The sequence below is a fragment of the Gouania willdenowi genome, unplaced genomic scaffold (assembly GCF_900634775.1).
Source record: "Gouania willdenowi unplaced genomic scaffold, fGouWil2.1 scaffold_275_arrow_ctg1, whole genome shotgun sequence".
Taxonomy (NCBI): Eukaryota; Metazoa; Chordata; class Actinopteri; order Blenniiformes; family Gobiesocidae; genus Gouania; species Gouania willdenowi.
The window spans coordinates 1,009,915-1,035,457 of NW_021145033.1; the positions used below are offsets into that span (position 1 = coordinate 1,009,915).

General features: G+C 40.7%; 2 long non-coding RNA genes across 2 annotated transcripts; both read right to left on the bottom strand.

Moving 5' to 3' along the window:
- Positions 1–2,870: 2,870 nt before the first annotated feature.
- Positions 2,871–4,966, bottom strand: LOC114459242 (uncharacterized). Its single transcript, XR_003673289.1, has 3 exons — positions 4,646–4,966; positions 4,226–4,246; positions 2,871–2,904 (listed from the first exon to the last, which is right to left on the bottom strand). It is a non-coding gene; the product is annotated as an uncharacterized LOC114459242 (long non-coding RNA).
- Positions 4,967–24,414: 19,448 nt separating this feature from the next.
- Positions 24,415–25,052, bottom strand: LOC114459238 (uncharacterized). The gene is made up of 3 exons (XR_003673285.1): positions 24,973–25,052; positions 24,831–24,891; positions 24,415–24,498 (listed from the first exon to the last, which is right to left on the bottom strand). It is a non-coding gene; the product is annotated as an uncharacterized LOC114459238 (long non-coding RNA).
- Between the last annotated feature and the right edge of the window lie 491 nt (positions 25,053–25,543).

The following is a 25,543-nucleotide window of genomic DNA, read 5'->3' on the forward strand; positions in this document are numbered from 1 at the left end:
GTTCACATGGAACCAGAACTAGTTCATATGGTACCAGCACTAGTCCACCAAGTACCAGAACGAGTTCACATGGTACCAGGACTAGTCTACCAGGTACCTGAACTAGTCCACAACGTACCTGAAATAGTCCACCAGGTTCCTCGAACTACTCCATTGGGTACCAGGACTTGTCTACCAGGTGCCAGAACTAGTTCACATGTTACGTGAACTAGTCGACCAGGTACCTGAACTAGTTAACATGTTACGTGAACTAGTCAACCAGCTTCCAGAACTAGTTCACATGGTACCAGAACTAGTCCACCAGGTACCAGGACTAGTCCCACCACGTCACAGAACTAGTTCACATGGTAAGAGAACTAGTCCACCAGGTACCAGGTGTAGTTCACATGGTACCAGAACTAGTCAACCAGTACCAGAACTAGTCCCACCAGGTACCTGAACGAGTCCACAGGTCCCAGGAATAGTTGACATAGTACCAGGACTAGTCCAAAGGGTGCCAGGACTAGTCCACCAGGTACCAGAACTAGTTCACATGGTACCTGAACTAGTCCACCAGGTACCAGAACTAGTTCACATGGTACCAGAACTAGTCCACCAGGTACCTGAACAGTCCACCAGGTACCAGGACTAGTCTACCAGGTGCCAGAACTAGTTCACATGGTACCAGAACTAGTTCACATGGTACCAGAAACTAGTTCAACATGTACCTGAACTAGTCCACCAGGTACCAGAACTAGTCCACCAGGTACCTGAACTCGTTCACGTTCTCTGAACTAGTCCACCAGGTACCAGAACTAGTCCACCAGGTACCTGAACTAGTCCACCAGGTACCCTGAAACTAGTCCACATGTTACGTGAACTAGTCCACATGTTACGTGAACTAGTTCACATGTTACGTGAACTAGTCCACCAGCTTCCAGAACTCGTTCACATGGTACCAGAACTCGTCGACCAGGTACCAGGACTAGTACACCACGTACCAAAACTAGTTCACATGGTACCAGAGCTAGTCCACCAGGTACTTGAACTAGTTCACAAGGTACCAGAACTAGTCTACCAGGAACCAGAACTAGTCCACCAGATACCATAACAAGTTCACATGGTACCAAAACGAGTCCACCAGGTACCAGAACTAGTTCACCTGTTACCAGAACTAGCTTACATGGTACCAGAACTAGTCCATCAGGTACTTGAACTAGTCCACCAGGTACCAGAACTAGTTCATATGGTACCAGAACAAGTCCACCAGGTACCAGAAAAAGTTCACATGGTACCAGAACTAGTTCACATGGTACCAGAACTAGTTCACCAGGTACCAGAACAAGTTCACATGGTTCCAGAAGTAGTCCATCAGGTACTTGTACTAGTCCACCAGGTACCTGAACTAGTTCACGTTACCAGAACTAGTCCACTAGGTATCTGAACTAGTCCACCAGGTACCAGAACTAGTTCACATGGTATCAGAACTAGTCCATCAGGTACTTGAACTAGTCCATCAGGTACTTGAACTAGTCCACCAGGTACCTGAACTAGTTCACATGTTACCTGAACTAGTCCACCAGGTACCAGAACTAGTACACCAGGTACCAGAACTAGTACACCAGGAACCTGAACTAGTCCACTAGGTACGAGAACTAGTTCACATGGTACCAGAACTAGTTCACATGGTACCAGAACTACTCCACCAGGTACCTGAACTAGTCTACCAGGTACCAGGACTAGTCTACCAGGTACCAGAACTAGTTTACATGGTACCAGAACTAGTCCACCAAGTACCAAAACTAGTTCACATGGTACCAGAACTACTCCACCAGGTACCTGAACTAGTCCACCAGTTACTTCAACCAGTCCACCAGGTACCAGGACTAGTCTACCAGGTGCCAGAACTAGTTCACATGGTACCTGAACTCATCCACCAGGTACCATGACTAGTCTACCAGGTACCTGAACTAGTCCACCACGTACCTGAACTAGTCCACCAGGTTCCTCGAACTACTCCATTAGGTACCAGGACTTGTCTACCAGGTGCCAGAACTAGTTTACATGGTACCAGAACTAATTCAACATGTACCTGAACTAGCCCACCAGGTACCAGAACTAGTTCAAATGGTACCAGAACTCGTCCAACAGGTACGTGAACTAGTTCAAATGGTACCAGAACTAGTTCACACGGTACCAGAACTAGTCCACCAGGTACCTGAACTAGTTAACATGTTACGTGAACTAGTCCACCAGCTTACAGAACTAGTTCACATGGTACCAGAACTAGTCCACCACGTACCAGAACTAGTTCACATGGTAAGAGAACTAGTCCACCAGGTACCAGGTGTAGTTCACATGGTACCAGAACTAGTCCACCAGGTACCAAAACTAGTCCACCAGGTACCAGAACTAGTTAACATGGTACCAGAACTAGTCCACCAGGTACCAGAACTAGTCCACCAGGTACCAGAACAAGTCCACCAGGTACCAGAACTAGTTCACATGGTACCATAACTAGTCCACCAGGTACCAGAACTAGTTCACATGGTACCTGAACTAGTCCACTAGGTACCAGAAATAGTTCACATGGTACCAGAACTAGTCCACCAGGTACAAGGACTAGTCTACCAAGTACCAGAACTAGTTCACATGGTACCATAACTAGTCTACCAAGTATCAGAACTAGTTCATATGGTACCAGAGCTAGTCCACCAAGTACCAGAACTAGTTCACATGGTACCTGAACTAGTCAACCAGGTACCAGGACTAGTCTACCAGGTACCAGAACTAGTTCACATGGTACCAGAACTAGTCCACCAAGTACCAAAACTAGTTCACATGGTACCAGAACTACTCCACCAGGTACTTCAACCAGTCCACCAGGACTAGTCTACCAGGTGCCAGAACTAGTTCACATGGTACCTGAACTCATCCACCAGGTACCAGGACTAGTCTACCAGGTACCAGAACTAGTTCACATGGTACCAGCACTAGTCCACCAAGTACCAGAACGAGTTCACATGGTACCAAGACTAGTCTACCAGGTACCTGAACTACTCCACAACGTACCTGAAATAGTCCACCAGGTTCCTCAAACTACTCCATTGGGTACCAGGACTTGTCTACCAGGTGCCAGAACTAGTTCACATGTTACGTGAACTAGTCCACCAGGTACCTGAACTAGTTAACATGTTACGTGAACTAGTCCACCAGCTTCCAGAACTAGTTCACATGGTTCCAGAACTAGTCCACCAGGTACCAGGACTAGTCCACCACGTACCAGAACTAGTTCACATGGTAAGAAAACTAGTCCACCAGGTACCAGGTGTAGTTCACATTGTACCAGAACTAGTCCACCAGGTACCAGAACTAGTCCACCAGGTACCTGAACGAGTCCACAGGTACCAGGAATAGTTGACATGGTACCAGGACTAGTCCACCAGGTACCAGGACTAGTCCACCAGGTACCAGAACTAGTTCACATGTTACGTGAACTAGTCCACCAGCTTCCAGAACTAGTTCACATGGTACCAGAACGAGTTCACCAGGTCCCAGAACTAGTTCACATGGTACCAGAACTAGTCCATCAAGTACTTGAACTAGTCCACCAGGTACCAGAACTAGTCCACCAGGTACCAGAACAAGTTCACATGGTACCAGAACTTGTTCACCTGTTACCAGAAATAGTTCACATGGTACCAGAACTAGTCCATCAGGTACTTGAACTAGTCCACCAGGTACCAGAACAAGTTCACATGATACCAGAACTAGTTCACCAGGTACAAGAACTAGTTCATATTTTATCAGAACTAGTCCATCAGGTACTTGAACTAGTCCATCAGGTACTTGAACTAGTCTACCAGGTACCTGAACTAGCTCACATGTTACCAGAACTAGTCCACCAGGTACTTGAACTAGTCCACCAGGTACCAGAACTAGTTCACATGGTACCAGAACAAGTCCACCAGGTACCAGAACAAGTTCACATGGTACCAGAACTAGTTCACATGGTACCAGAACTAGTTCACCAGGTACCAGAACAAGTTCACATGGTTCCAGAAGTAGTCCATCAGGTACTTGTACTAGTCCACCAGGTACCTGAACTAGTTCACGTTACCAGAACTAGTCCACTAGGTATCTGAACTAGTCCACCAGGTACCAGAACTAGTTCACATGGTATCAGAACTAGTCCATCAGGTACTTGAACTAGTCCATCAGGTACTTGAACTAGTCCACCAGGTACCTGAACTAGTTCACATGTTACCTGAACTAGTCCACCAGTTACCAGAACTAGTACACCAGGTACCAGAACTAATAGACCAGGAACCTGAACTAGTCCACTAGGTACCAGAACTAGTTCACATGGTACCAGAGCTAGTTCACATGGTACCAGAACTACTCCACCAGGTACCTGAACTAGTCTACCAGGTACCAGGACTAGTCTACCAGGTACCAGAACTAGTTTACATGGTACCAGAACTAGTCCACCAAGTACCAAAACTAGTTCACATGGTACCAGAACTTCTCCACCAGGTACCTGAACTAGTCCACCAGTTACTTCAACCAGTCCACCAGGTACCAGGACTAGTCTACCAGGTGCCAGAACTAGTTCACATGGTACCTGAACTCATCCACCAGGTACCATGACTAGTCTACCAGGTACCTGAACTAGTCCACCACGTACCTGAACTAGTCCACCAGGTTCCTCGAACTACTCCATTAGGTACCAGGACTTGTCTACCAGGTGCCAGAACTAGTTTACATGGTACCAGAACTAATTCAACATGTACCTGAACTAGCCCACCAGGTACCAGAACTAGTTCAAATGGTACCAGAACTCGTCCAACAGGTACGTGAACTAGTTCAAATGGTACCAGAACTAGTTCACACGGTACCAGAACTAGTCCACCAGGTACCTGAACTAGTTAACATGTTACGTGAACTAGTCCACCAGCTTACAGAACTAGTTCACATGGTACCAGAACTAGTCCACCACGTACCAGAACTAGTTCACATGGTAAGAGAACTAGTCCACCAGGTACCAGGTGTAGTTCACATGGTACCAGAACTAGTAAACCAGGTACCAAAACTAGTCCACCAGGTACCAGAACTAGTTAACATGGTACCAGAACTAGTCCACCAGGTACCAGAACAAGTCCACCAGGTACCAGAACTAGTTCACATGGTACCAGAACTAGTTCACCAGGTACCAGAACTAGTCCACCAGGTACCTGAACTAGTCCACTAGGTACCAGAAATAGTTCACATGGTACCAGAACTAGTCCACCAGGTACAAGGACTAGTCTACCAAGTACCAGAACTAGTTCACATGGTACCATAACTAGTCTACCAAGTATCAGAACTAGTTCATATGGTACCAGAGCTAGTCCACCAAGTACCAGAACTACTTCACATGGTACCAGAACTTGTCCACCAGGTACCTGAACTAGTCCACCAGGTACCTGAACTAGTTCACATGGTACGTGAACTAGTCCACCAGGTACCTGAACTAGTCAACCAGGTACCAGGACTAGTCTACCAGGTACCAGAACTAGTTCACATGGTACCAGAACTAGTCCACCAAGTACCAAAACTAGTTCACATGGTACCAGAACTACTCCACCAGGTACTTCAACCAGTCCACCAGGACTAGTCTACCAGGTGCCAGAACTAGTTCACATGGTACCTGAACTCATCCACCAGGTACCAGGACTAGTCTACCAGGTACCAGAACTAGTTCACATGGTACCAGCACTAGTCCACCAAGTACCAGAACGAGTTCACATGGTACCAAGACTAGTCTACCAGGTACCTGAACTACTCCACAACGTACCTGAAATAGTCCACCAGGTTCCTCGAACTACTCCATTGGGTACCAGGACTTGTCTACCAGGTGCCAGAACTAGTTCACATGTTACGTGAACTAGTCCACCAGGTACCTGAACTAGTTAACATGTTACGTGAACTAGTCCACCAGCTTCCAGAACTAGTTCACATGGTACCAGAACTAGTCCACCAGGTACCAGGACTAGTCCACCACGTACCAGAACTAGTTCACATGGTAAGAAAACTAGTCCACCAGGTACCAGGTGTAGTTCACATTGTACCAGAACTAGTCCACCAGGTACCAGAACTAGTCCACCAGGTAACTGAACGAGTCCACAGGTACCAGGAATAGTTGACATGGTACCAGGACTAGTCCACCAGGTACCAGGACTAGTCCACCAGGTACCAGAACTAGTTCACATGGTACCTGAACTAGTCCACCAGGTACCAGAACTAGTTCACATGGTACCAGAACTAGTCCACCAGGTACCTGAACAGTACACCAGGTACCAGGACTAGTCTACCAGGTGCCAGAACTAGTTCACATGGTACCAGAACTAGTTCACATGGTACCAGAACTAGTTCAACATGTACCTGAACTAGTCCACCAGGTACCAGAACTAGTCCACCAGGTACCTGAACTCGTTCACGTTCTCTGAACTAGTCCACCAGGTACCAGAACTAGTCCACCAGGTACCAGAACAAGTCCACCAGGTACCAGAACTAGTTCACATGGTACCAGAACTAGTTCACCAGGTACCAGAACTAGTTCACATGGTACCAGAACTAGTCCACCAGGTACGTGAACTAGTACACCAGGTACCAGAACTAGTTCAAATGGTACCAGAACTAGTACACCAGGTACCTGAACTAGTCCACTAGGTACCAGAACTAGTTTACATGGTACCAGAACTAGTCCACCAGGTACAAGGACTAGTCTACCAGGTACCAGAACTAGTTCACATGGTACCAGAACTAGTCTACCAAGTACCAGAACTAGTTCACATGGTACCAGAACTAGTCCACCAGGTACCAGGACTAGTCCACCACGTACCAGAACTAGTTCACATGGTAAGAGAACTAGTCCACCAGGTACCAGGTGTAGTTCACATGGTACCAGAACTAGTCCACCAGGTACCAGAACTAGTTAACATGGTACCAGAACTAGTCCACCAGGTACCATAACTAGTCCACCAGGTACCAGAACAAGTCCACCAGGTACCAGAACTAGTTCACAGGGTACCAGAAGTAGTTCAGCAGGTACCAGAACTAGTTCACATGGTACCAGAACAAGTCCACCAGGTACCAGAACTAGTTCACATGGAACCAGAACTAGTTCATATGGTACCAGCACTAGTCCACCAAGTACCAGAACGAGTTCACATGGTACCAGGACTAGTCTACCAGGTACCTGAACTAGTCCACAACGTACCTGAAATAGTCCACCAGGTTCCTCGAACTACTCCATTGGGTACCAGGACTTGTCTACCAGGTGCCAGAACTAGTTCACATGTTACGTGAACTAGTCGACCAGGTACCTGAACTAGTTAACATGTTACGTGAACTAGTCAACCAGCTTCCAGAACTAGTTCACATGGTACCAGAACTAGTCCACCAGGTACCAGGACTAGTCCACCACGTACCAGAACTAGTTCACATGGTAAGAGAACTAGTCCACCAGGTACCAGGTGTAGTTCACATGGTACCAGAACTAGTCCACCAGGTACCAGAACTAGTCCACCAGGTACCTGAACGAGTCCACAGGTACCAGGAATAGTTGACATGGTACCAGGACTAGTCCAAAGGGTGCCAGGACTAGTCCACCAGGTACCAGAACTAGTTCACATGGTACCTGAACTAGTCCACCAGGTACCAGAACTAGTTCACATGGTACCAGAACTAGTCCAACAGGTACCTGAACAGTCCACCAGGTACCAGGACTAGTCTACCAGGTGCCAGAACTAGTTCACATGGTACCAGAACTAGTTCACATGGTACCAGAACTAGTTCAACATGTACCTGAACTAGTCCACCAGGTACCAGAACTAGTCCACCAGGTACCTGAACTCGTTCACGTTCTCTGAACTAGTCCACCAGGTACCAGAACTAGTCCACCAGGTACCTGAACTAGTCCACCAGGTACCTGAACTAGTCCACATGTTACGTGAACTAGTCCACATGTTACGTGAACTAGTTCACATGTTACGTGAACTAGTCCACCAGCTTCCAGAACTCGTTCACATGGTACCAGAACTCGTCGACCAGGTACCAGGACTAGTACACCACGTACCAAAACTAGTTCACATGGTACCAGAGCTAGTCCACCAGGTACTTGAACTAGTTCACAAGGTACCAGAACTAGTCTACCAGGAACCAGAACTAGTCCACCAGATACCATAACAAGTTCACATGGTACCAAAACGAGTCCACCAGGTACCAGAACTAGTTCACCTGTTACCAGAACTAGCTTACATGGTACCAGAACTAGTCCATCAGGTACTTGAACTAGTCCACCAGGTACCAGAACTAGTTCATATGGTACCAGAACTAGTCCACCAGGTACCAGAACTAGTCACACCAGCTACCAGAACAAGTTCACATGGTATCAGAACTAATAGACCAGGAACCTGAACTAGTCCACTAGGTACCAGAACTAGTTCACATGGTACCAGAACTAGTCCACCAGGTACCAGAACTAGTTCACATGGTACCAGAGCTAGTTCACATGTTACCTGAACTAGTCCACCAGTTACCAGAACTAGTACACCAGGTACCAGAACTAATAGACCAGGAACCTGAACTAGTCCACTAGATACCAGAACTAGTTCACATGGTACCAGAACTAGTCCACCAGGTACCAGAACTAGTTCACATGGTACCAGAGCTAGTTCACATAGTACCAGAACTACTCCACCAGGTACCTGAACTAGTCTACCAGGTACCAGGACTAGTCTACCAGGTACCAGAACTAGTTTACATGGTACCAGAACTAGTCCACCAAGTACCAAAACTAGTTCACATGGTACCAGAACTACTCCACCAGGTACCTGAACTAGTCCACCAGTTACTTCAACCAGTCCACCAGGTACCAGGACTAGTCTACCAGGTGCCAGAACTAGTTCACATGGTACCTGAACTCATCCACCAGGTACCAGGACTAGTCTACCAGGTACCTGAACTAGTCCACCACGTACCTGAACTAGTCCACCAGGTTCCTCGAACTACTCCATTAGGTACCAGGACTTGTCTACCAGGTGCCAGAACTAGTTCACATGGTACCAGAACTAGTTCAACATGTACCTGAACTAGCCCACCAGGTACCAGAACTAGTTCAAATGGTACCAGAACTCGTCCAACAGGTACGTGAACTAGTTCAAATGGTACCAGAACTAGTTCACACGGTACCAGAACTAGTCCATCAGGTACCTGAACTAGTTAACATGTTACGTGAACTAGTCCACCAGCTTACAGAACTAGTTCACATGGTACCAGAACTAGTCCACCACGTACCAGAACTAGTTCACATGGTAAGAGAACTAGTCCACCAGGTACCAGGTGTAGTTCACATGGTACCAGAACTAGTCCACCAGGTACCAAAACTAGTCCACCAGGTACCAGAACTAGTTAACATGGTACCAGAACTAGTCCACCAGGTACCAGAACAAGTCCACCAGGTACCAGAACTAGTTCACATGGTACCAGAACTAGTTCACCAGGTACCAGAACTAGTTCACATGGTACCAGAACTAGCCCACCAGGTACCAGAACAAGTCCACCAGGTATCAGAATTAGTTCACATGGTACCAGAACTAGTCCACCAGGTATGTGAACTAGTCCACCAGGTACCAGAACTAGTTCAAATGGTACCAGAACTAGTACACCAGGTACCAGAACTAGTTCACATGGTACCAGAGCTAGTCCACCAAGTACCAGAACTAGTTCACATGGTACCTGAACTAGTCAACCAGGTACCAGGACTAGTCTACCAGGTACCAGAACTAGTTCACATGGTACCAGAACTAGTCCACCAAGTACCAAAACTAGTTCACATGGTACCAGAACTACTCCACCAGGTACTTCAACCAGTCCACCAGGACTAGTCTACCAGGTGCCAGAACTAGTTCACATGGTACCTGAACTCATCCACCAGGTACCAGGACTAGTCTACCAGGTACCAGAACTAGTTCACATGGTACCAGCACTAGTCCACCAAGTACCAGAACGAGTTCACATGGTACCAGGACTAGTCTACCAGGTACCTGAACTAGTCCACAACGTACCTGAAATAGTCCACCAGGTTCCTCGAACTACTCCATTGGGTACCAGAACTTGTCTACCAGGTGCCAGAACTAGTTCACATGTTACGTGAACTAGTCCACCAGGTACCTGAACTAGTTAACATGTTACGTGAACTAGTCCACCAGCTTCCAGAACTAGTTCACATGGTACCAGAACTAGTCCACCAGGTACCAGGACTAGTCCACCACGTACCAGAACTAGTTCACATGGTAAGAGAACTAGTCCACCAGGTACCAGGTGTAGTTCACATGGTACCAGAACTAGTCCACCAGGTACCAGAACTAGTCCACCAGGTACCTGAACGAGTCCACAGGTACCAGGAATAGTTGACATGGTACCAGGACGAGTCCACCAGGTACCAGGACGAGTCCACCAGGTACCAGAACTAGTTCACATGGTACCTGAACTAGTCCACCAGGTACCAGAACTAGTTCACAAGGTCCCAGAACTAGTCCACCAGGTACCTGAACAGTCCACCAGGTACCAGGACTAGTCTACCAGGTGCCAGAACTAGTCCAGATGTTACGTGAACTAGTTCACATGTTACGTGAACTAGTCCACCAGCTTCCAGAACTCGTTCACATGGTACCAGAACTCGTCGACCAGGTACCAGGACTAGTCCACCACGTACCAAAACTAGTTCACATGGTACCAGAACTAGTCCACCAGGTACTTGAACTAGTTCACAAGGTACCAGAACTAGTCTACCAGGAACCAGAACTAGTCCACCAGATACCAGAACAAGTTCACATGGTACCAAAACGAGTACACCAGGTACCAGAACTAGCTTACATGGTACCAGAACTAGTCCATCAGGTACTTGAACTAGTCCACCAGGTACCTGAACTCGTTCACGTTCTCTGAACTAGTCCACCAGGTACCAGAACTAGTCCACCAGGTACCTGAACTAGTCCAGATGTTACGTGAACTAGTTCACATGTTACGTGAACTAGTCCACCAGCTTCCAGAACTCGTTCACATGGTACCAGAACTCGTCGACCAGGTACCAGGACTAGTCCACCACGTACCAAAACTAGTTCACATGGTACCAGAACTAGTCCACCAGGTACTTGAACTAGTTCACAAGGTACCAGAACTAGTCTACCAGGAACCAGAACTAGTCCACCAGATACCAGAACAAGTTCACATGGTACCAAAACGAGTACACCAGGTACCAGAACTAGCTTACATGGTACCAGAACTAGTCCATCAGGTACTTGAACTAGTCCACCAGGTACCAGAACTAGTTCATATGGTACCAGAACTAGTCCACCAGGTACCAGAACAAGTTCACATGGTACCAGAACTAGTCCACCAGGTACCAGAACTAGTTCACATGGTACCAGAACTAGTCCAACAGGTACCTGAACTAGTCCACCGGTACCAGAACTGTCGACCAGGTACCAGGACAAGTCCACCACGTACCAGAACTAGTTCACATGGTAAGAGAAATAGTCCACCTGTTACCAGGTGTAGTTCACATGGTACCAGAACTAGTCCACAAGGTACCAGAACTAGTCCACCATGTCCCAGAACAAGTTCACATGGTACCAGAACTCGTCGACGAGGTACCAGGATTAGTCCACCACGTACCAGAACTAGTTCATCTGTTATCAGAACTAGCTTACATGGTACCAGAACTAGTCCATCAAGTACTTGAACTAGTCCACCAGGTACCAGAACTAGTTCATATGGTACCAGAACTAGTCCACCAGGTACCAGAACTAGTTCACATGGTACCAGAACTAGTTCACCAGGTACCAGCACTAATTCACATGGTACCAGAACTAGTCCATCAGGTACTTGTACTAGTCCACCAGGTACCTGAACTAGTTCACATGTTACCTGAACTAGTCCACCATGTACCAGAACTAGTCCACCAGGTACAAGAACTAGTTCACATGGTACCAGAACTAGTCCACCAGGTACCAGAACTAGTTCACATGGTACCTTAACTAGTCCACCAAGTACAAGGACTAGTCCACCAGGTACCAGAACAAGTTCACATGGTACCAGAACTAGTTCATCAGGAACCAGAACTAGTTCACATGGTACCTGAACTAGGCCACCAGGAACCAGAACTAGTTCACATGGTACCAGAACTAGTCCACAAGGTACTAAGACTAATCCACCAGGTACCAGAACTAGTTCACATGGTACCTGAACTAGTCCACCAAGTACCTGAACTAGTCCACATGGTATCAGAACTAGTCCATCAGGTACTTGAACTAGTTCACATGTTGCCTGAACTAGTCCACCAGGTACCAGAAATAGTACACCAGGTACCAGAACTAGTACACCAGGTACCTGAACTAGTCCACTAGGTACCAGAACTAGTTCACATGGTACCTGAACTCATCCAACAGGTACCAGGACTAGTCTACCAGGTACCAGAACTAGTTCACATGGTACCAGAATTAGTCCACCAAGTACCAGAACGAGTTCACATGGTACCAGGACTAGTCTACCAGGTACCTGAACTAGTCCACCACGTACCTGAACTAGTCCACCAGGTTCCTCGAACTACTCCATTAGGTACCAGGACTTGTCTACCAGGTGCCAGAACTAGTTCACATGGTACCAGAACTAGTTCAACATGTACCTGAACTAGTCCACCAGGTACCAGAACTAGTCTACCAGGTACCAGAACTAGTTCACATGGTACCTGAACTAGTCCACCAGGTACCAGAACTACTTCAAAAGGTACCAGAACTAGTCCACCAGGTACCTGAACTAGTCCACCAGGTACCAGAACTAGTTCACATGGTACCAGAACTAGTCCACCAGGTACTTGAACTAGTCCACCAGGTAACAGAACTAGTTCACATGGTACCAGAACTAGTCCACCAGGTACCAGAACTAGTTCAAATGGTACCAGAACTAGTCTACCAGGTACCAGAACTAGTTCACATGGTACCTGAACTAGTCCACCAGGTACCAGAACTACTTCAAAAGGTACCAGAACTAGTCCACCAGGTACCTGAACTAGTCCACCAGGTACCAGAACTAGTTCACATGGTACCAGAACTAGTCCACCAGGTACTTGAACTAGTCCACCAGGTAAGAGAACTAGTTCACATGGTACCAGAACTAGTCCACCAGGTACCAGAACTAGTTCACATGGTATCAGAACTAGTCGATCAGGTACTTGAACTAGTCCATCAGGAACCAGAACTAGTCCACCAGGTACCAGAACAAGTTCATATGATACCAGAACTAGTCCACCAGGTAACAGAACTAGTTCACATGGTACCTGAACTAGTCCACCAGGTACCAGAACTAGTTCACATGGTACCTGAACTAGTCCACCAGGTACCTGAACTAGTCCACCAGGTACCAGGACTAGTCTACCAGGTACCAGAACTAGTTCACATGGTACCAGAGCTAGTCCACCAAGTACCAGAACTAGTTCACATGGTACCAGAACTAGTTCACCTGTTACCAGAACTAGCTTACATGGTACCAGAACTAGTCCATCAGGTACTTGAACTAGTCCACCAGGTACCAGAACTAGTCCACCAGGTACCAGAACAAGTTCACATGGTACCAGAACTAGTCCACCAGGTACCAGAACTAGTTCACATGGTACCAGAACTAGTCCACCAAGTACCAGAACAAGTTCACATGGTACCAGGACTAGTCTACCAGGTACCTGAACTAGTCCACCAGGTTCCTCGAACTAGTCCACCAGGTACCAGGACTTGTCTACCATATGCCAGAACTAGTTCACATGGTACCAGAACTAGTTCAACATGTACCTGAACTAGTCCACCAGGTATCAGAACTAGTTCACATGGTACCAGAACTCGTCCACCAGGTACCTGAACTAGTGCGCCAGGTACCTGGACTAGTTCACATGGTACGTGAACTAGTTCACCAGATACCTGAACTAGTTCACATGTTACCTGAACTAGTCCACCAGGTACCAAAACTAGTCCACCAGGTACCTGAACTTGTCCACTAGGTACCAGAACTAGTTCACTTGGTACCAGAACTAGTCCACCAGGTACCTGAACTAGTTAACATGTTACGTGAACTAGTCCACCAGCTTCCAGAACTAGTTCACATGGTACCAGAACTAGTCCACCAGGTACCAGGATTAGTCCACCACATACCAGAACTAGTTCACATGGTAAGATAACTAGTCCACCAGGTACCAGGTGTAGTTCACATGGTACCAGAACTAGTCCACCAGGTACCAGAACTAGTTCACCAGGTACCAGAACTAGTCCACCAGGTACCAGAACAAGTTCATAAGGTACCAGAACTAGTCCACCAGGTACCTGAACGAGTCCACAGGTACCAGGAATAGTTGACATGATACCAGGACTAGTCCACCAGGTACCAGGACTAGTCCACCAGGTACCAGAACTAGTTCACATGGTACCTGAACTAGTCCACCAGGTACCAGAACTAGTTCACATGGTACCAGAAGTATTCCACCAGGTACCAGAACTAGTTCACATGGTACCAGAACTAGTTCAACATGTACCAGAACTAGTCCACCAGGTACTTGAACTCGTTCACGCTCCCTGAACTAGTCCTCCAGGTACCAGAACTAGTCCACCAGGTACCTGAACTAGTCCACCAGGTACCTGAACTAGTCCACCAGGTACCTGAACTAGTTCACGTTACGTGAACTAGTCCACCAGCTTCCAGAACTAGTTCACATGTTACCAGAACTCGTCGACCAGGTACCAGGACTAGTCCACCACGTACCAGAACTAGTTCACATGGTACCTGAACTAGTCCACCAGGTACGAGGACTAGTCCACCAGGTACCAGAACAAGTTCACATGGTACCAGAACTAGTCCACCAGGTACCAGAACTAGTTTACTTGGTACCAGAACAAGTTCACTAGGTACCTGAACTAGTCCACCAGGTACCAGAACTAGTTCACATGCTACCAGAACTAGTCCACCAGGTACCAGAACTAGTCCACCAAGTACCAGAACGAGTTCACATGGTACCATAACTAATCCACCAGGTACCTGAACTAGTCCACCAGGTACCAGGACTAGTCTACCAGGTGCCAGAACTACTTCACATGGTACCAGAACTTGTCCACCAGGTACCTGAACTAGTCCACCAGGTACCTGAACTAGTTCACATGGTACGTGAACTAGTCCACCAGGTACCTGAACTAGTCCACCAGGTACCTGAACTAGTCCACCAGGTACCTGAACTAATTCACATGTTACGTGAACTAGTCCACCAGCTTCCAGAACTAGTTCACATGGTACCAGAACTCGTCGACCAGGTACCAGGACTAGTCCACCACATACCAGAACAAGTTCACATGGTACCAGAACTAGTCCACCAAGTACCAGAATTAGTTCACATGGTACCTTAACTAGTCCACCAGGTACCTGAACTAGTCCACCACATACCAGAACAAGTTCACATGGTACCAGAACTAGTCCACCAAGTACCAGAACTAGTTCACATGGTACCTTAACTAGTCCACCAGGTACCTGAACTAGTCCACCAGGTACCTGGACTAGTTCACATGGTACGTGAACTAGTCCACCAGGTACCTGAACTAATTCACATGTTACGTGAACTGGTCCACCACATACCAGAACAAGTTCACATGGTACCTGAACTAGTCCAGCAGGTACAAAGACTAGTCCACCAGGTACCAGAACTAGTTCACATGGTACCTTAACTAGTCCAACAGGTACCAGAACTAGTTCACATCGTACCAGAAATAGTCCACCAGGTGCCAGAACTACGTCATCTTTTCTTATTAGAATAATTTGATTTGAGTAGCGTTTAAGTTAATAAAAGGACTATGTGGTTAAATAACTAAAGTAAAATGATTAAAAGTAAGTATTTACTGTAGTTAAAGATAAACAAAAAGTTCCAGGTGATGTCATAAGTTGAAAATTATTATAGTTGGTTTAAAGTGATTGATATTAATACTTAACACTTAGTAAAACGTGTTTATAATTTAATTAATAAATTAACAATGAATAAATAAGTAAATACATTAAATAAATAAATGCAATTCAATTGAGAAAACAAGTGTTTCCAAGTTTAAATAAATTTCAAACTAAGGATTTATAAAAACTATTTATAAATTAAGTACATTTTAGGTTTGATTTTTAGTATAATTTGAGCATACTGTTTAATATTACAAAAACATTTAGTTTAAATCAGGAAAATGGATCAAGTTAACTAAAAATAACAGTGCTGGTAAATTTAGATTTTTTAATTTCAATGTAGAGATAAAAGCCCAGCATGAGAAAATTGTTAATTATGCTTTGATTCTAACTTTCCCTCTTCCTTTGTCCAGGTTAACAACCTGTTTGACCTGCTGAACCAATGGACAGTTAAAATAAACTCTCAACCAAACACAGAGGTGTTCTCAGCGTCCTCTGTCTTCCTCTCTGGTCCTTCAAGTTGGGCCGTGGTGTTACAAACACATACATACTTGACAGACACACAAATAATAAAATAAAATAAAATAAAGTCATTTCAAAATGATAAAAAAAACTTAAATCCTAGTTTAAGGAATGAAAATTCTTCATTACAATCATAGGGATTACAATTAGATAATGAATTGATGCATTTAGATGAACTTTTCCACAGCATTGTATTTTTTATCACCATGACAACTGATGAATTACTGTTTTAAAAAATATAACAATTACAATCAGACACAGGAGATACTTTTACTTTCTGATCTTTTGTTAAACCATCAGGAGACATCCACTAATACACACAATGACATCACAAACACACAAAAAGGAAAACAAAATGCATACAATTACGAGAAAAGACATAAAACAACAAAAACATAGGACAAAAAAAAACTTCAAAAAAGCATGAAAGACAACACAAATACACAATATCTAAACAAAATACATAAAGTTACTATAAAACAACAAAAAAAACTAAAATGACTAAAAATATGACAACTAAATAACACATAATTGAGGCAAAATGTCATTAAAAACATGCCAAAAATGATGTTTTTTAAAACTTAATATTAAAATAACAAAAAAAATTCAGAAATATTATTTGAAAACCATATTGAGGAATATCCCTAAATTTGCAAGTAAATTTAAAATATTACAACACAAATATTATTTACTCACGTTATTCAGAAATATCCTTAAATTTGCAAGTTAATTGTGAATATTAAAATAACTAAAAACAAGCATTATTTACATACTTGATTTATGTATATAACGCAATAAGTAAATACATTTAAAATATTACAAAACATGCATTGAATAATTAGGGGTATGAGTAACTAAATTAACAATAAATTAAAACAAACATAAAACAACAAAAACATAGGACAAAAAAACACAAAAATGACTTCAAAAACGCACGAAAGACAACACAAATACACAATATCAAAACAAAATACATAAAATTACAACAAAATATAGGACAACAAAAAAAAACAAAAATGACTAAAAATATGACAACTAAATAACACAAAATTGTGGCAAAATATCATTAAAAACATGCAAAATATGATGCTTTTTTAAAATTAATATTAAAATAATGACAAAAAATAGACAAATATTATTTGCATACTATATTGAGGAATATCACTGAATTTGCAAGTAAATTTAAAATATTACAATGCAGATATAATTTACTTACATCAACCAAGAAAATCCTTAAATTTGCAAGTAAAATTACAATAATACAATGCAAATAATATTTACTTACTTTAATCAGGAATATCCTTCAATTTGCATGTAAAATTACTATAATACAACACAGATATTATTTACTAAATTTATTCAGAAATATCCTTACATTTGTAAGTAAAATTACAATAATACAACGCAATAATTATTTACTTACGTTATTCAGAAATATCACTGATTTTGCAAATAAAATTACAATAATAAAATGCAAATAATATTTACTTACTTTATTCAGGAATATCCTTAAATTTGCAAGTAAATTTAAAATATTACAATGCAAATATTATTTACTTGCATCAATCAAGAATATTCTTAAATTTGCAAATAAATCTACTATAATACAACGTAAATATTATTTACTAAATTTATTCAGAAATATCCTTAAAATTGCAAATAAATTTACAATACAGAGCAAATATTACTTACTTACGTTATTCAAAACGATCTTAAATTTGCAAGTAAATTTAAAATATTACAACGCAAGTATTATTTACTTACGTTATTCAGAAATATTCTTAAATTTGCAAGTAAATATACAATATTAAAATAACTAAAAACAAGCATTATTTACCTACTTGATTTAAGTATATAACACAATGAGTAAGTACATTTAAAATATTACAAAACATGCAGTGAATAATTAGGGGTATGAGTAACTAAATTCACAATAAATTAAAACAAACATAAAACAACAAAAATATAGGACAAAAAAACACAAAAATGACTTCAGAAATGCACGAAAGACAACATAAATACACAATATCAAAACAAAATACATAAAATTACAAAAAACCACAAAATATAGGACAACAAAAAAAACAAAAATGACTAAAAATATGACAACTAAATAACACAAAATTGTGGCAAAATGTCATTAAAAACATGCAAAATATGATGCTTTTTTAAGTAATATTAAAATAACGACAAAAAATACACAAATATTAATTGCACACTATATTGAAGAATATCACTGAATTTGCAAGTAAATTTAAAATATTACAACGCAAATATTATTTACTCATATCAATAAAGAATATTCTAAACTTTGCAAGTAAATTTAAAATATTACAACGCAAGTATTATTTACTTAAGTTATTCAGAAATATTCTTAAATTTGCAAGTAAATTTACGTTATTAAAATAACTAAAAACAAGCATTATTTACATACTTGATTTAAGTATATAACACAATAAGTAAGTACATTTAAAATATTACAAAACATGCAGTGAATAATTAGGGGTATGAGTAACTAAATTCACAATAAATTAAAACAAACATAAAACAACAAAAACATAGGACAAAAAAACACAAAAATGACTTCAAAAATGCATGAAAGACCACACAAATACACAATATCAAAACAAAATACATAAAATTACAACAAAACAACAAAATATAGGTCAACAAAAATAACAAAAATGACTAAAAATATGACAACAACTAAATAACACAAAATTGTGGCAAAATGTCATTAAAAACGTGCAAAATATGATGCTTTTTTAATTAATATTAAAATAACGACAAAAATATTATTGCATACTACATTGAGGAATATCACTGACTTTGCAACTAAATTTAAAATATTACAACGCAAATATTATTTACTTACATCAATCAAGAATATCCTTAAATTTGCAAGTAAAATTACAATATACAACACAAATATTATTTACTTATGTTATTCAGAAATATCACTGAATTTGCTAGTAAAATTTCAATATTACAACACAAGTATTATTTACTTCATTCAGGAATTTTACAGAATTTGCAAAAAAAAATTGCATTATTTCAACACAAGCACTATTTACTAACTTCATTTAGGAATATTTTTGAAACTGCAAGTAAATAAACAATATTAAAATAACTAAAAACAAGCATTATTTACCTACTTGATTTAAGTATATAACACATTAAGTAAATACATTTAAAATATTACAAAACACGCAGTGAATAATTAGGGGTATGAGTAACTAAATTCACAAAAAATGAAAACAAGCAGTATTTACTCACTTGTTGCAGGAATATCACTGAATGAGTCGTTAAAATGTAGAAAATGACAAGAAAGTCATTTTGGTCACAAACCTTGTTCACTGAGGACATCTACTGGTCAATCTTTACGGGGTGTTTTAAGGATATTAAAGCTACTTTAGTCGTTTAGTGCTGTTATTACTACTGTAGTCTAGATCCTGCACCGCTTTCATCTCAGCCTGAGTTACCATGACTACCTGTCAAACATTGAGCTGTTCTACAAAGCTGCATTTAATGACTAGATGTGTACACTGACACAAAAAGAGGTGCTTGTGTTCAAAAATAACTCATTAATAACTATAATAAAGACAACAATGTCCTTCTAAAAGCGTGGCGTAGTGTTTGATACATTTATAATGCACACTAATGGCTACAAAAATAGGGAAATATATGTTTTACACGGTAAACACTGCTTTCAGTTCAATAGAGATAAACTAGCATCAACTACTGCACAAGACAAGACATAAAGACACTTTTAAATGATGCTACACGACCAGAACACGGTAAAAACTCACTGTGACACACAACGCTCACTGGGGACATCTGCTGGTCAAAATGTACGGTGACATTTACAGATAGAAACTCCAGGTTCTGAATCTCTACTAAAGGAAGTCTTCTGAGCAGACTGTCATCTTGTCTTTCATGTGCTCACACGTCACAGCTCGTGGCCGTTTGCGTTCTTCAAGACGTTACGTCATGACGTGTGTTATGCTGCGTTCAATGAACCTCGGAAACTGTCATTTCAAATCCAGGTGCAGCAGGTCCAAAAAAAAAAAAAAAAAAACCATGGCTGACCTGGACAGTATTTACCATAAAGAACAAACTGTTTGTTTGAGTAATTAAAAATATGATTTTACAGAATAGTAATTATTATATTGGTGCAATAAAGCATGACAAAGACACACAAATAATAAAATAAAATAAAATGAAGTCATTTTAAAATGATTACAAAAAAACAAACTTAAATCCGAGTTTGAAGAATTAAAATTCTTCATTACAATCATAGATATTACAGTTAGATAATGAATTGATGACAAAAACGCATGAAAGACAACACAAATACACAATATCTAAACAAAATACATAAAGATGCAACAAAACAAAATATAGGACAACAAAAATGACTAAAAATATGACAACAACTAAATAACACAAAATTGTGGCAAAATTTCATTAAAAACATGCAAAATATGATGCGTTTTTACTTAAATAACAAAAAAAAAATTCACACGTCATAACGTGTTTTATGCTGCGTTCCATGAACCTCGGAAACTGTCATTTCTGATCCAGGTGCAGCAGGTCCAAAAAAAAAAAAACATGGCTGACCTGGACAGTATTTACCATAAAGGAAAAACTGTTTGTTTGTGTAATTAAAAATATGATTTTACACAATAGTAGTTATTATATTGGTGCAATAAAGCTAGTAGGAAATTTCAACAAGGCATTAAAAATGATTCACGTTGTAATAAGGCATTAAAACATGACAAAGGCACACAAATAATAAAATAAAATGAAGTCATTTCAAAATGATTAAAAAATAAAAAACTTAAATCCTAGTTTAAGGAATTAAAATTCTTCATTACAATCATAGAGATTACAATTAGATAATGAATTGATACATTTAGATGCACTTTTCCACAGCATAGTAATTTTTTCTCACCATGACCACTGATAGTGTTGTGGTAGTCGAGACCGGTCTTCGTCTCGTCTCGGACTCTGAAGCATTTTGACTCGGTCTCGTCTCGGACTTGGGCTGCCCGGACTCGGGATTTTCCGTCAAGACCGTTTGAGACCAACCTTCCTTAATGTGACTGAGTGACATGTGACACATTAATTGTGAATTTATCAGTAGCAGTAGTAGTTTTAATATTTTAGTTCATTTTTTGCAGCAACTTTTTTGTCCAGAATGTTATTTAACTGTCGAACCTTGTCATAATTTTATTTAATTATATTTTTTTTTAAATTGAAAAAAAAATTGTTTATGGTCTTGGTCTCAGTCTCGGCTTGTCTCGGTCTTGGTCTTGACTCGGTCTCGGCTCCCGAAAGTCTTGGTCTTCTCTTGGTCTCGGTGCATTCTGGTCTCGGGCAAGTCTTGGTGTCGGATAGTGTGGTCTTGAACACAACACTAACCACTGATGAGTTACTGTTTTAAAAAATATAACAATTACAATCAGATGCAAGAGATACTTTTACTTTCTGACCTTTTGTTAAACCATCAGGAGACATCCATTAATAAACACAATGACATCACAAACGCACAAAAAGGAAAACCAAATGCATACAATTATGAGAAAAGACATAAAACAACAAAAACATAGGCCATAATAAACACAAAAAGGCAACACAAATACACAATATCTAAACAAAATACATAAAATTACAACAAAACAACAAAATATGGGACAACAAAAAAACAAAAATTACTCTAAAAATATGACAACTAAATAACACAAAATTGTAAATATTATTTACTTACTTTATTGAGAAATATCCTCAAATTTGCAAGTAAAATTACAATAATATAACGCAAATATTACTTACTTACGTTATTCAGGAATATCACTGAATTTGCATGTAAAATTACAATAATACATCGCAAATATTATTTACTTTATTCAGAATTATCCTCAAATTTGCAAGTAAAATTACAATAATATAACGCAAGTATTACGATTATGGCATAATTATCATGGTAATTGTAATATTAAAAAATCTGTTGCTGTTGTATTTCTAATCAAATTGTAATTGTGTTCAGATAATTGACATTGTAATTGTCATGTCAATTACAATTGAACGCAAAACTGGGGAACCATGTTACAGTTCTATGTACAGTTCTACACATCTGTAATTAACAATTATTCAAATATATTTAATATCACAGAAAATGTTGGTCACTGTAATCGTAAATTAATTGTGATTGAAAACGTAATTGTAACTGAAAAATGTAATTGAGCCCAACCCTGGATCAGGGGTTCTGAACTGGTCTCACCCTGGAACCCACATATTACCACAGTCAGTTAGTTTTTCAAAAATAGCCTCTGAAAACACACATATATAGAACATTTTTAAATATAAATCTATATCATGTGCAACATGCATTTCACAGAATGTCTGTCAAAAAATGTTTCTTTCAAATTAAGAGACAAGTCAACATGAGAGACATTAGGTATTTATTTATTTTTGACTAGCTGTCTGTGACCCAACCAGTTCAGGTTCAAGACCCAATTTGAGCTCCAGACCCATGAGTTGAGAATCACTGATGGAGATTATCCAGTGTTTACCAGTTATAAAAATAAAAAGATTTTTCAAGCCTTTTTCTTTAACTACAAACCTTTTCAAAATAAAATAGTACCATGCTGACTTTGTGATAAATATGAATAACACAGTTTAAATAAATCCAGTGATGTTTGGTTGAACCTGAGGAATTATTTACATTTTATTTTTTATTGACAGATATTTTAACTTATTTTGAAAAACAGGTGTTGCCGCTGGGTGGCGCTGCTTTATATACTTGGGTTGGATGGACACGCCTCCGTTTCTTCTTCTCCACTTTTCTCCGAGTTTAGAGCAAACATTCCTTTACACAGGTGGTCGTGATGATGTAGCTCAGCCTTCATCATCATCATCATCATCATCATCATCATCACTGTCCGTCTCACTCAGCTTCACTTCCCTCCATAACATTTCTTCTTCTTCTAGTTTAACGGTAGTCATCATCCAGCTCTGTCCGTCCTCCATTTCACTGCTTTGTTCCTGACTCTAGCTGGTTGCCAGATACAACCAACGATTCCCCGCATGAAATATGTTGAATATCCACAGAAATGCCCCAAAAACCATCCGTTCATCATCCAAATAAAACATAAATATTACCTTTAACCAACGTTAAACTGTTTAATCACTAAGTTAGTTATTTTATAATCTCACAATCAGCGGGAAAATACTCAACCTGGCAACCACTCAACTTTTGTGCTGAAGTCACAAACAACTTTTTATAAACTTTATGACAAACCAGTCAGAATAAATGTGCTTAATGGTGATTTAAGAGTGAATAAAGTAGTTACAGCCTGAAGGATTTGGTCTGTGGATGATTTAATGGATTTCAGAAGAAATTTGTTGAGTATAAATTAATTCATGATTAAATTATGATGGTTTGTTCTCTGAAACAGCAAAAAATTTAATTAATAAATATTTAATGAGCAGTGAAAGTAAAGTCACTGTAGATCACATTAAATCAACAGTTGCTTTTACTTTATTTGAAAAAAATGTTTATTAAAAAAGAGAATTAAATTATTTAAGCAGACATTGAACCATAATGTTTTTGTTCTTCCTTTGAAAATAAATTATATTTTAAAAGTTATTAACTCTGATTTTAGTGAAAATATTCGGAAAAACGGTTTTAAAAAATTAATTCGGAAAACGGATTTCAATTTTTTAAAAATTGGAAAAAGAATTAAAAAACAATAATAATTCGGAAAACGGATAAAAAAAAAATTATTTGGAAAACTGATTTTTTTTTTTTTTACTGACTACAATGCTCCATCGTAATCTATCAAAAACACTCACTACCAACAGTATTCAGGTCAAATATCTGATCAAACGCTTCACATGAGTTCACTTTGACTTTATTTAATACAAAAATACAAAGACGTTTTACTTTAGGAACGACACGTCTGGGATCTTTCTCACCGTCTGAAACAGAAACAGTTGCTACTTTAGACATCAGCACATTTAAACCATGACGTGGATTGTTTAGAGTCGTAAATGGACTTGATTTTATATAGCGCTTTATCACCACACTGAAACAGTCTCAAAGCGCTTTACATATCAGCGCATTCACCCAGTCACTCTCACATTCACACACCAGTGGGACAGGAATGCCATGCAAGGTGCTAGTCGACCACTGGGAGCAACTTAGGGTTCAGTGTCTTGCCCAAGGACACTTCGACACATAGTCAGGTACTGGGATCGAACCCCCAACCTCTCCATCAGAAGACGACCCACTACCACCTGAGTCGTGTCACCTTTAACTGAGTGAAGATATGTGCTGCTTTGTTCAAGTCCCACTTGTTGTCCTGCAGACACCTGCATCACACAGACAGTGTTTACCAGTGAGCTGTGACATTCATCCTAGTCTGGTAGACGGCATTAGGAGAGGACACCTACTTCAGGGACCATTCCAGGTTCATGTCTGACTTCAGGGAGAAGGTGCTGAGCATCTCCTGCTGTGGGGCAGTGAGGGTGGGCACTGGGCTGGAGGAAGGGGGCGGGCCACAAAAGCTCTGCTGATCTGCTCCGTTGTAGCCATTCTGATGAAGAGCTGGTCGTTGATGATGCACAAACTGTTCAAGTATGAACGAGGACCACAGGGTTCAAAGGTTAGAGACTTTCTATGGTGTTAATATTACAGTAATATAGGTCACACCAAGGCTGTGTCCCTATAGTCCCTCCTATCTCCTTTCCTATCCACTGTCCTTTAACACCTGGAAGTGTTTAAGTGGTGGCCGTGATAAAAGAGCGTTTTCTGAGGAAAGGAGGCGTGGCCGTAGGATTATTACATCACCTAGTGGAAGTGTGTCTGATCGTCAAAACAAACGTGATCACCTTTTCCTAACTGCTCTCCTAACACCTTTCCTTAACTCTATGACATCTTCCACAGGGTTAAGGAAAAGTGGATAGGAAAGGAGATAGGAGGGACTATTCAAACACAGCCTAAGCCTTAGTTCATCTTTAGTTT